At 35.2% G+C, this 12,257-nt stretch overlaps 1 long non-coding RNA gene across 3 annotated transcripts in view; it reads left to right on the forward strand.

Annotated features, from left to right (window-relative positions):
• Nucleotides 1-2,285: 2,285 nt before the first annotated feature.
• Nucleotides 2,286-12,257, forward strand: part of LOC141377189 (uncharacterized) — an 85,110-nt gene continuing 75,138 nt past the window's right edge. For all 3 annotated transcript variants that reach the window (XR_015506043.1, XR_015506045.1, XR_015506044.1), the window contains exons 1-2: nucleotides 2,286-2,320; nucleotides 10,371-10,495. This is a non-coding gene — a long non-coding RNA (uncharacterized LOC141377189). The remainder of the gene's footprint in view (nucleotides 2,321-10,370; nucleotides 10,496-12,257) is intronic.

The raw sequence follows: 12,257 nt of genomic DNA on the forward strand, positions 1-12,257 counted from the left end.
TAAGACCTTGTGAAACAGTCTTGACTGTTATTAGGCCACATTTCTTTATTTATCTTACTGTATTTTATTACACTGTACTTAATGTATTTTATTCTTACACTTTCTCAACTTTGGACATACATATCTAGTCATACATGTTTCTGGACTTTTTAAATCATGATAAAGATTAAAGTATGCAATGAATCAATGTAAAGTTGTTATTTATTTATTTAATTTTTTTTTAACAATAAATATTTAGCACAATTAAAAAGATTGTAAAAATATATATGGCATACATGTATATCCATGCTAAACATACACTCACCAGCCACTCTTTAGGTAGGCCTACACCTGTCCAAATGCTTTATTTTTTTCTGATATTTTTAATCAGACAATCACATGGCAGCAACTCAACGCATTTAGGCATGTAGACATGGTCAAGATGATCTGCTGCAGTTAAAACCGAGCATCAGAATGAGAAAGAAAGTTGATTTAAGTGACTTTAAATGTGGCATGGTTGTTGGTGCAAGGCGGGCCGGTCTGAGTATTTCAGAAACTGCTGATCTATAGGATTTTTACACACAACCATCGCTAGGGTTTACAGAGGCTCACCAAAATTGTCACTGGGTCGCTGGTTTGAACCTCGGCTCAGTTGGTGTTTCTGAAACCCTGCCTTCGCGTGGGTTTCCTCCGGGTGCTCCGGTTTCCCCCACAGTCCAAAGACATGCGGTACAGGTGAATTGGGTAGGCTAAATTGTCAGTTGTGTGTGTGTGTGTGTGTGTGTGTGTGAAAGCACGGATTCATCCTGCCTTGTATCAACGATTCAGTCTGGTGGTGGTGTAATGGTGTGGGGGATGTTTTCTTTGCACTCTTTGGGCCTCTTAATACCAATTAAGCATCGTGCCAATGCCACAGCCTACCTGAGTATTATTGCTGGTCATGTCCATCTCTTTTTGACCACAGTGTACCCATCTTCTGATGGCACGTGCCATGTCACAAAACGCAAATCATCTCAGACTGATTTCTTGAACATGACAGTAAGTTCACTGTACTCAAACACCCTCCACAGTCACCAGAACTCAGTCCAATAGAGCACCTTTGGGATTGTGGTGGAACAGAAGATTTGCATCATGAACGTGCTGCCAACAAATCTGCAGCAACTGCGTGATGCTATCATGTCAACATTGACAATCTCTGAGGAATATTTCCAGAACCTTGTTAAATCTATGCCAAGAAGAATTAAGACACAAGCAAAGTGGGTCCAACCCAGTACTAGTAAAGTGTACCTAATAAACTGGCCGGTGTATGTTAGCTATAGCCATGGTGTTTAAGCTACCCCTTTTAAAGCTTTTTTGAATCCATATTGTTTCATAGTGGCTTAGTGCTTAGCACTGTCACCTCACAACAAGAAGCTTGCTGGAACAAGAAGTTCCGGCTGGGTCAGTTGGCATTTCTGAGTGGAGTTTGCATGTTCTTCCCGTGTTGGTGTGGGTTTCCTCCGGGTGCTCCGGTTTCCACCAAAGTCTTGTGATAAGTAGGCCCACACAAAATCTGCACACACAGAATTTTGCAGATTTTTTGCAGATTTTACACAGAATTCCGCAGATTTCTGCAGATTTTTAGCCAATCATTAATTCTGTTTATTTACTTATGTAAATGTGTGTAAATCTAAATTTCTCAAGTTTTTTTTATTAATTAAGTACAGCAATATTATTTACTAATATGAAAATGTTCATCTGATTTATGTACAACATAGTTAGTAGAGATATATTTTCTGTCTTTTAGTAGAGATATTATATAAGAGACTTGCTTTGTTTACCAAATGAAGTGAAACTAATTGGATTTGCATTTAAACATTAAATAAAAGTTAAAAAGGTATTACTTTTTATTTCAAATATTAAGGTTTTAATTATAATACTCCAAAAAAATATTCAGCAGAAATAGCAGATTTTTACCTAAATTCTCTGCAAAAATAGCAAAAAACGTTGCTGCCCCTGGTGATAAGTTGGCTGTTCATTCCACTGTGGCGACCCCTGATGAATAAAGGGACTAAGCTGAGGGAAAATAAAAGTTTCTGTGTAAACAAAAAAAAATGTTTTAAGAAAATGGTGGCATGATGTGCTTTCATATCATATGTTCATCGTATGTCAGGTTTGCACAAGAACTAATCTAATAATTACACATTGCAATACAAAAGTATGAACTAATGCATATAATTCATTGTGCCTTTATTTAAATGATGATAACAATTAAGGAGAAAACTTGTATTTTGTAAATATAAAAAGTTAGGGAAATGTCCTTCCTAGGTCAAAGTTCAAAGAAGAAACAAAGCTGCACATGGTAAGTTTAGAACCATATTGAAATATTGCTTGTTTAATTGTACACTGACTGCATTGTTTTGAATTTGAAAAAGGATTGTAAAAGACTATCATAAATGCTTGAGCTCATATTGGAAAATGCGTTTTTATGAGTACATGTTATTGAGGGCTTTCATACTTTTTGCATTAACACTGTTTTATTATAACACAGCAACAGCTTTGCCGGATCCGACTAATGCAGATCTATGTGACTGCATTATGTTTTTGTGTACGTGTAAGAGAGATTGTGTTGGCTTTGACCTTATTGGGTCAGCTAGCAGTAATACAGTGTGAAAGAAAAACATCACTGCCAAACAGAATATGCCAAACAAATGAAGAAAATGCATTTTAAAATGTCACGACTTAACCCTACACAATAAAAAAGTTATGTATTTATGAATGCATTTATAGATGCATATGTAAAAGGGCATAATGACCTGACCTATCACAGATCATTACACTGACATACGTGGCTGGCAAGAAGCAGGGCTGTCAAGGTGTATCACGCTGACTGTGTTGGGGCTTTCAGCGCATGTTTAGTATTCACCATGTGTGCGCTTCTTTATTAGCTTGTAGAGGGGAGAAAATGGTGAGGATGCTGAAAATGTCTCTCTTATTCCCAGTATGGGTCTTATTTCATCGGTTCCATTATCAAGTGTTCATTCAGCACTCTAAAAGTAGCCGTTTTAATATTGTCTGCATTACGCGTCGACTTATCATATTGTATCCCCGAGGCATTGCCTGCGAAATTATACATTCCTCTGAGTCAAAGTATGCCTTAAACGCAAGATTATTTCACTCTGCACATTTCTGAACTGATTGTACAAGTTATTATACAAGAGCAGCACATTAGCAGTCCATACAAGCAAACAGCCTCTCTACACCATGTTCCAATTACAAACTGTTTTGCTCCGAGTATTTTCTTTCTCTTTAGTGCATTATCGAGGCCTTTAAAACTAGTTATGGTTGCAAGATGTATTGCTATTTCAAATACAAGTAATATGAATCTAATGACCAGTAATGAGAGACTGGTTTGCTATTAGGGGAGAGGCCGGAGACTTGCTAATAAAGCACGCGGACCGCTTCGGGGAACTTGCACTGACCAAGATGTACATTAGGGCCTTAATGTCTCTAAAGCCTGGGGCTAAATTGAAATGTAAAACCCCAAACCAAACATCATTTAGGACTATATATCTCTTCATGATGTGCCACTATTTGTGCATATTGGTGCTGGTTATGATGCAATTTTTTTTCTCTTTTAGAGCTGTGCATTTTACGGTGGTCTTCATTACGTTCTCGCCCTAGATAAACAAATAATAAAAAAGAGTGGAGCAAAAATCTGAGAATATTGCATGGCGACAATTTAGCCACCTCATTTGAATCAATAGTAGAGCAAGACCTTTGTGGATATTTAGATTTCTTCCTGTATGTTGACTTGTTTCAGTCTGAGTGCTTCGGATGTTTAGTGAAGACTATGTAAGGAAACGTATCTGTGTTGGAATATTTGCCTTTGAAGATGTGCCCTTGGGTGGCAAACATTTACATGTCTTCATAATATTTCCATTGCTTTTCAACTGGTCACGTCCTTCAGACGAGCAGCCAGACCATAATTCGGACAGATTTAATTGATATCATTGAGCATGCATGATAATGAAATAATAACTTTATTTGAGCCGTACAAATGCTCTGCTGTAATCTTTTAATACAATTTAAGTGTAAGTATATGTGCCATGGAGTGCAGTAACTTGATGAATAATCATTATGAAAAGCTCTTTTTCAAATAAACTTAATATGAACTGAATAAACATCCAGTACCATTCAAATGCTTGAACAGTGTCAATAATTAAATTAATCGTGTCAGTAATTAAATTAAAACTTTTATTTGACAATAATTCATTCATTTTCTTTTCGGCTTAGTACCTTTATTAATCAGGGGTCGCCACAGCAGAATGAACCGCCAACTTATCCCGCTTATGTTTTATGCAGCGGATGCCCTTCCAGCTGCAACCCATCACTGGGAAAACACCCATACACTCTCATTCACACACACACACAATATGGACAATTTAGCTTGCCCAATTCACTTATAGTACATGTCTTTGGGCTTTTGGGGGAAACCAGAGCAGCCCGAGCAAACTCACGCGAACACAGGGAGAACATGCAAACTACACATAGAAACGTCAACTGAACCAGCAACCTTCATGCTGTGAGGCGACATTGCTACCCACTGCACCTCAGCGCCACCCTGATATGGTAATAATACATTTACACGGTAAAAAACTCCTGGTTGCCTTAAATTTTAAAGCTGAATCAAATTAACCTTATGAGTCCATTTAACTTGTATGTTAAACTGACTTTAAACAGCTTGCGTAACTTATAAAATTAAATTAGAACATGATTAACTTGATTAAACATAATGTTGTCATGGCTAATTTGTCGTATAGTTTTTTTTGACAGTGGAGTTATTTAAGGAGAGAGTAAGTAAATGCATACGTAAGGAAGTTAATTAGATTAATGAATGCTAAATTTCCAATATTTCTATTCTCTTAATTATAAGCAGCATGATTTTTTTCAAAAACATTTTTTAAATTCCACATCAGCGTTTAAGGATGAATTTTAAAGGATCATGTGAGACTGAAAGCCAATAATGGTAGCGGAAAATTCAGTTTAGTTTCATTTTATTTTACAGCTAAGTTTAAGTTAATTACTGTAATTCATTATTGTAGAATGCAGTACTGTTAGGGCTTGGCAATTTGGCTTAAAGTCAGTATCTCAATTAATAGTACATTTTAACTCGATTATGATTAATGAATGATTTTTTTTATTTATTTATAAAAAAAATTTGCCCTCATACCGACAGATTTTGTACTGTATATGCTCACATATTACAAGTGAGAGATTTTTGAATGAAGGGTGCATTACCTGATTTTAATATAATTAAAGGAGGCACGCACCATCTACTATCTATGATTATTTTTTGAACATCAACGTTGAACAGCTAAACACACATTGCCTAAAACAAACAGTCACTTTTTTCTTATAAAAACATGAAAATAAATAACTTGCACTTTTGGAAACAAAATAAAATGTTTTTAAAATGTCTATATATATATATATATATATATATATATATATATATATATTAAAAGTAGAAATAAGCAGTATCTCTTCTAAATATAATAGCTCGTGTATATCATGTAAATTATGTTTTAAACATGCATTTCTGGAATCATCTGTAAACACATATTTTAAAGTAAATAATCATTTTAATGTAATGGAAAATATGCCATCTCAAGACATCTCAGCATAGCTTCCAATCATCACCAGTGTAGTGCAAACTAAGAAACAAGAATGGGACCATCGTTCTACTTGAGCAGAAATCAGATGAGGCTGCAAAGTGTGGCTAACAGAGCGGGGTCACCTGACTCCACATGCGTTAGGGAAAATAATTGAAATATCTGAATGTCAATTTCGATTACTATTCCATTAATCGCCCAGCAATGTCACAATATTTATTTGAAAAATGATTCTCTACATTCTTTTTTCAAAAATTTTTATCAAATAACCAACCTCATGTTTAGGTGGTTAAATGTTTAAGTAGTCATGTAAAGTAGTTAAAAAATTGATTTTTCACAAATGATGTATGCTGTACTCACAGTTTGTGCTTTGTCATAGGTTTGATAAGAATTTAGTTATAAAAATAAATCTTTATTATTGGTATTTATGATACAAAGAACTGTTAACATTTATAAACTTTTATTTTGCACAAAAGGTTCTTTAGTGTTTATAGCAGAAATATGTTTTTTTAGATTATAATCTAAATAACTTTATAGATTATAATTATAATAATATCATTTTAAAGAACCAAAACTGTTCTTTTTTTTATTTTAATGGTTTAATGTCAAGTTTTGTGCAGTTTTAAGAGCTCCAGTTTGTTTAGTCACTTTTTTTGTGCTTTGTCATAGGTTTGATAAGAATTTAGTTATGAAAATAAAGTTTTGTTATTGGTATTTATGATTCTAAAGAGCTGTTAACATTCATATATAAACTTTTATTGCACAAAAGATTCTTTAAAGTGTTTATAGCAGAAATATGTTTTTTTTTAGATTATAATCTAAATCATTTTATAGATTATAATTATAATAATATCATTTTAAAGAACCAAAACTGTTCTTTGTTTTATTTTAACGGTTTAATGTCAAGTTTTCTGCAGTTATGAGAGCTTCAGCTTGTTTAGTCACTTTTTTGTTTATTGTCCAACTCTGCCTTTTAGAGGAAAAACAATAATCTTGCTATGGGATATGTAGAATTATGCATAAGCATGCAGATTTTTGTGATATTAATCATGAAATGATTATATTAATGATCATGTAGAATGCTACTCTGAATAAAATATATACAGTATAAACAGTAATTATATTTGTTAGAATGTTTATTGAGAGAGATCATCTGATATACAGTATACTTTTTTTCATATTACATCACAGAAAAAAAGCATGTCAGCAGTTTAAATGACCTGTACTGGTACCTTGTTTATCACAGCTGTCTCATGACGTGGCATTTCAGAAACTACAGTGGACTTAAAACTGCAAAGCGGAGAGTGAGAAATACACTCTTTCCTCCAGCAGTTACATGCCAGCTCTTTCCTCTATAGCAAGCATGCAGTGAGGCCTGGCTGTGAGCTGTAGTTCCTGTATCTAGGGTTAATTAAGCTGTCTGCTGCTCTGCCTCTGGACGTGTGTGGTGAGAGACACCAAGAAGGCCCTTTAGCTTTGTGTCACCCTGCTGTCCACATGGCCAGACTCTGCCTCTGTGCAACACATCGATCTTAGGGTCAGGTACAGAGAGAAAGAGGAGGAGGACGACGGCAGAGTTAGACACCGGGGAGTTGTGTTTGAAACCGTGTGTGTGTGTGTGAGTACACACATGTTCTGTGCTGCTTTGACATGGTCTCCCCAGACATGTGGACTCCTCTTTGCCCTGCAGGACAACCAATTAGAACCACACAGTGCTGGAGGTGAAGGAAAGCAGCAGCAATGCCTTTACTGACTTTCTGACAACATTTGATCAACTTTGATGTGTGTAATATGTTGAATGAGGGTGTACGTGTATTTCTTTTAATTAATTTATTTGCATAATATTTTGACTTAATAAAATGAAAAAAACAATATATAAATATTTGACGTCATACTTGCATACACTTTTGATGCTTTAAATAAATGTCAAATTACATGTTTAATTGAATTGTTTCTATAATTATGGTTTAAAAGAAGCTTGTCTTTGTCTGGTTGAGGTATTGGTGTCTATTGATATGGTCGAGTGTAAATTTTATAGCCAGTATGTTGGTAGTGACTAATGGGGAATAAACACATACTTTTGTTTTTAATACTTGCTGTTTCAGCAGATACACATTAATTTGATCAAAAATGTTTCATTCTTTATGTATAATTATTTATGTCTACTAATCCAAGAGTCATGACTAAGGCCCAATCCTAAATCTAACCCTACCACTTCCCCTTCCCCTTGGCCCTTGAAACAGAGAGTTAAGGGGAAGGGGTTCAAAATTTACACCTAAGAATTGAGAATACAGCACCTGCACACGTCATCATATGTCACCGCAATCTCTTTCTTTATATGAGATTGATGACAGAGACATGCTGAAGTTATTCCAGTTGCTTTATTTTTTGGCATTTATCTTCACTAAAAGGCATGTATTATGTTATCTCTATCTATAAGAGACAATACTATACTGCACATTTACACAGTGGCCATATTAATCTATGTAAACACACCAAAAACAAAATTAACATTATAGTAGACGTTGTAAGAGCCCATTCACAGCCACTAGACTTTTCTGACAGGGTATTCGAGTGTCGTCGAGTGTCAGAATGTTGGGGACTGCTATACAGATATTATTATTATGGGTTATACACTCTCAGAAATCAAGATACAAGAGCTGTCAGTGGGGTGGTACCTTTTTGAAAGGTACATATTTGTACTTAAAGGGTATATATTGGTACCTCAAAGGTATTTGTTCCTAAACATTTTAAGAGGTACACTTTTGTACTTTTTCGGTACTAATATGTACCTTTGAGGTATTAATATGGACCCTTTAAGTAGCAATATGTACCTTTCGAAAAGGGACCGCCCCAGTAACAGCTCTTGTACATTTATTTCTGAGAATGTAAATAGCGAAATTCAGTGGTTTTTATTTGAGTTTCTTTTAAATAGCATAGCGGTAAAACATGAACGCAGTTATGAATGCATTAAACATAAACTTATATGTCGTAAAAATTCATGATAATGAAAAAAAAATACTAAGTTGTGCATTTCCTTTCGGATGCAGCTATCTTGCCATTGTGGCTGGTGTATTTTGGGATATTTTCTTACCCTTTGGTTTCAAGAATGGTCCTGAAAAATCTCCATTCGAAGGGGTATCTATACCCCTTCCCCTTAGCCTAGGAGTATCCACACTCAGTCGTGGAGGACCAGTCTCCTGAAGAGTTTAGCTCCAACCCTAATCAAACACACCTGATCAAGCTAATCAAGCTCTAATTAGGTATACTAGAAAATTCCAGGCAGGTGTGTTGATGCAAGTTGGAGCTAAAGTCAGCAGGACACCAGACCTCCAGGATCGACTGTGGACACCCCTGCCTTAGCCCTACGCCTTCAAGCGAAAGAGAATTGGGATTGCTAAGGGTTAGAATAGGCAATGGGCCTAAATGTGTCTCTTTTACAATTTTACAATTTAACTATTTACAATATTAACAGCACCAAGAAATGTTTCTTGAGCATCAAATAAGGAAGAAAATATCTAATTATATCAAATCAAATTATAGCTATTTGCCAACAATCAGCAATCAATAACAATATTATTGTTGAAAAAGTGGCTTTTAGTATGAGACAATTACATTGTAAAATATAAACTCTTTTGTTTCAAACTGTACTAACTTTCTTCAGAATATTACTATTATGTTAAAAAAAATGCAGCAACGATGGGCATATTGTTTATTTAAAAAATGTTTTATGATAAAAATGTATATATGATTATTATTCTTATTTCAATCCCCAAATTGATCTGTTTATTTCCATAGACATTTAGACACTGTTTTCTTATTGAATGTAATTTCATGTTTTATTTGCTGAATAACAACAACAACCGCAAAAAATGCTTTCTGCAAACCAACATTTTTTAATTTTAAATATTTTATTTTGTGCTATTCGGGTTGTAAAGTCATTTGTAGTATCATTCATTCATTTTCTTTTTTTAGCTTAGTCCCTTTATTATTCTGCGGTCGCCACAGCAGAATGAACCGCCAACTTATTCAGCAAATGTTTTACGCAGCAGATGCCCTTCCAAATGCAACCCATCACTGCCAAACATCCATATACAGTCATTCACACACATACAGTACAATACGGACAATTAAGCTCACCCAATTCATCAAAAGAGCATGTCTTTGGACTTGGGGGAAACCGGAGCACCCGGAGGAAACCCACGTGATCACAGAGAGAACATGCAAACTCCTCACAGAAACACCAACTGACCCAGCCGAGGCTCGAACCGGCGACCTTCTTGCTGTGAGGCGATTGTTCCACCCACTGCGCCACCCTAATGCCTTCATATTGTATTGTATTAATTTGACTAATTTTAGAGATCAAAATTATTTTTATCTAAGATGAATAAATTAAAATGATTGGATTAAATTGTTGTCCCGACTTGACATTTACTCAAAACAATTCCCTTTTTCTGTATGTTATATTTAGTTCATTGTAGAACATTGTATTCTGTTTCAAAAGTATGAGACTGTATCTTTAATTTGGATTACACAATTATTCTAATTTAAGATGATTTTGAACTAATTAAACCAACATACAAATCTCAGAAAAGAAAGAAAGAAAAAAAAAACATTATTGTAATTGGCCTGAAATACCAATTGTAGCCCCTATCTTTGCTGTGCGTGTTGAGTTTTTTTTTTAGCACTAATCCTTGCTTCAACAGCAACTGTAATAATCATCTTTTGCTTCAACAGGGAGGAAGAAAATTCAACATCACAAAATCCTGTTTCACCTCTTCTCGCTCTAAAAGACTGAGTTTCATGCTTGTTTGGTCATACGGCACATGCAGAGCTGCTTCCTGAAGGCGGTCAACATGCAGGTCAGTGTGGTGTGGTTTCGTTTTCTGATTTGACCTCTGCTGACCTCTGTTTTCTCCTGTCCACGTCTCTCCTCTTTAACTCTCTCAGCCTGACCACAAGTGTCTTCTCTCATCCCACTCACACACAACATCTCACAATTAAGCCATTATTGCAACCTACATCTCACAAATCAGTGACCTTAACGTCTGTGCTTGGTCTTTAGCTGAAGAAGATTGGCTGCTTTTGTTTTTCTGCAGGCCTTGCTCTGTCTGTAAATGCCTGGTTTGACTGTTAGAGTCAGAAAATAGTGTAAATTGAATTTACAGATCACACTTGTTTTAAGTGTGAATGTGTTGACTAAATCCGGGGGTTGGGGCTTTTTACACAGTAGTAACCAGTCTTTAATGTCTTTTTGCACTTAAAAACCTGTAGTTACAGTAAAAATGTTTTTACATTTTATTTAAAGTATTGAATTAAAGTAATTTACTGCATGTCATTATTCTGAAATAGAATATATTAATTTATTTATTTATTCAAGAAAATTAATTTGTTTAATGTTGATCCTATACATGGTTCATTTGCTGTAAAAAAATAGAAATGCATGAATAATATTATTGTCGTGACATTCACATTGACAGGACAATCTCCATTTAATTTGAATGTACGTTAAGCAGTAACATGTTAAGCAAATATATATATAATTTATACAACAGTTCTGTCTGGTTCTCAAATCTGATTGGCTGATAGCCATACAATATTCTGTGATAACAGCAAATAATGGAGCTGTTGGACAACTTTTAAGGCTTTTTTAGGCGAGAATGTAGATGTTTATATTGCAACTATGTAGTTTATTCATAAGGAAAGTGCCTATTTTAAATATTTATAATTTCCGGAGATACAGCACGTCGGCATCCATCAGCCTGTCATACTGAGCAGAGCAAACAGGGTTAACACTCCGTCATATGATGGCGACAGAGACTGCATAATAAGTTCTTATAGGAGAAAAACTCGGCTACAGCTGATCAAATCATTATAGAACTGGTAAGTGACACTTTAAGTTGATCTCCCTCTTTTGTATGTTGTAGTGCTGTATTTATACCATAGTATCTGGTAGTGTTTGCTTTGCTTTGGCGTTTTTGGGATTAATTATTGTAATATCCCTATTATCCCTAAATAGAAAAATATTTTCTATTTCTCTAAATAGTCTTTAGACTGATGGCATTTCATGACGTTCAGCCTTATAATTTTAAAATGTGAGCAAAATCATCTGTTTTGTCATCACTTTAGATGTTATGCTAGAGAATCATTCAAACAGCTCTGAAGTGACGTTTGTAAAGTAGCAATGATTTTTTGGCGCCCAGCCATGACTCAGGACACTGTTCATATTTCTGCTGTGCCACAGAGCGTCATTTGAAAAGTTTCATATTAAATAACATTTGAATGTGTGCGTCTAGTGTGTGATACTTCCAATTGTCATGTGCGTGCTGTGTTGCGGCGCTGAGCGGCACATTCGGTGTGTGACTTGCTTAAGGCACACAACGCATGCCTCCCACCAGTGCTGATATACAGCCATATCGCACTGCTACTCTTGTGATATCGCTCATATATATTTATTTAGACCTAGCACAAAATCAGCAATATAATACACACTTAAAAATGGCAGTATACAATTTGATAAATAAATGATATGCTATCATCATGCATTCCTTTTCTTTTCAGCTTAGTCCGTTTATTAATCCGGGGTCGCCACAGGGGAACAAACTGCCAACTTATCCAGCGCAT

This window comes from Danio rerio, chromosome 13 (assembly GCF_052040795.2).
Source record: "Danio rerio strain M-AB ecotype USA chromosome 13, GRCz13ab, whole genome shotgun sequence".
NCBI classification, from domain to species: Eukaryota; Metazoa; Chordata; class Actinopteri; order Cypriniformes; family Danionidae; genus Danio; species Danio rerio.